Source organism: Notothenia coriiceps, unplaced genomic scaffold (assembly GCF_000735185.1).
Source record: "Notothenia coriiceps isolate Sejong01 unplaced genomic scaffold, NC01 NC01_scaffold00024667, whole genome shotgun sequence".
NCBI lineage: Eukaryota > Metazoa > Chordata > Actinopteri > Perciformes > Nototheniidae > Notothenia > Notothenia coriiceps.
The window spans coordinates 1,641,925-1,643,242 of record NW_011357368.1 but is presented as its reverse complement, the minus strand read 5'-3'; the positions used below and the strand labels follow the sequence as shown (position 1 = coordinate 1,643,242).

The 1,318-nt window shown below is 44.4% G+C and overlaps 1 protein-coding gene across 1 annotated transcript in view; it reads left to right on the top strand.

The window, feature by feature from the left end:
- LOC104955399 (phosphoinositide 3-kinase regulatory subunit 6-like) overlaps positions 1 to 1,318 on the top strand; it is a 5,205-nt gene that overhangs the window by 404 nt on the left and 3,483 nt on the right. The gene's annotated exons all lie outside the window — the stretch shown is intronic.

Here is a 1,318-nt window from a genome sequence, read left to right as displayed (position 1 = left end):
TCATGGCAGTTAGGCTCTAAGGGACAAACCAGGGGACTTTACTTCCTCTTGATACCGTCGGTTATTTACAAAAATACACCTAAATATTTCCTACTTTTTNACAGTCTTTTCATGGGCTGATTCTGTGAGAACAGCACTATCTACAGGCCTGGCATATGTACTACACCGTCTCCAGCGCTTTCGAACGGCAATGTCCGTGGCTGTCTCCTCCTGATTGGTGGAGTTGGCCCCACGGACATTGCCGTTCGAAAGCGCTGGAGACGGTGTAGTACATATGCCAGGCCTGTAGATAGTGCTGTTCTCACAGAATCAGCCCATGAAAAGACTGTTAAATTGGGCGAAATGAGGAATGGCTAAAATGCATGATCTGTTCGGTATTTTGAAAAATAAAAAGTATAAATATGTCTTATATAGGTATGGTCCTAAACTATATTATTCAAATATAGCATGATAGGTCCACTTTAATGTTGTTGACGATGTCGAGCAAACTGAAGGGGACTCAGATACAAGTGAAAACCTATACAATGTCACTGAATATGTGGGGAATGTGAAAGCACCTGGACGCAAATGGTTTGTGCACCTACACCTGAATAAGAAAAGACAGCTATTCCAGCTAGATACAGGGGCCACTTGCAATGTTATGGGCCGCCAGTTTAAAGAGAAACTTTCACCAAAGACAGCCTTACAGCCGACCAGAAAAAGGCTAAAGCTGTACTCTGACACATACATGCCATCCCTGGGGAAATTTCACGCTGAATGTGTGATCAGGGGGAAAACACACAGACTTGTGTTTGAGATAGTGAACACCAAACAAAAGCCCCTGCTAGGTGGTGCTCCATGCACTGATCTGGGCAACACACTCTCACTCCCTAAGCGTCCAGGAGCGATGCTTGGCCAGGGTCCCGTGGTTTCCAGTTGTGACACGCCGAGGCTCCTCCAGCTTCATAAACGGACGCAAAGAGCTTTCAACTGATTGCAATGTATTCCCATCGGCGGCAGTATTTGACGCTTAGGGAAGCACCGCATCCATTTATATCGGCAGCTCTTAACGGTAATGTGAGCTTCCATTCCCATTGGATAACGGAGAATTGTACACTCGGAAGTAAGTATTCTCCTTACTGTCGATTGATTTGACAGTGATATCTCCACTACTCAACAACTCAAAAACACCAGATTGCCTTTGTTAATTCAACGACATAGGTTTAAATTGTGTACAATGCTTTTGTGTTTTTCCCCTTCAATTCTGAGAAACAACTTGTTTTCTCTGAAATGTGGAGCGCCAAAGAGACTACACTACCCACAATCCCCAGCTATTCTT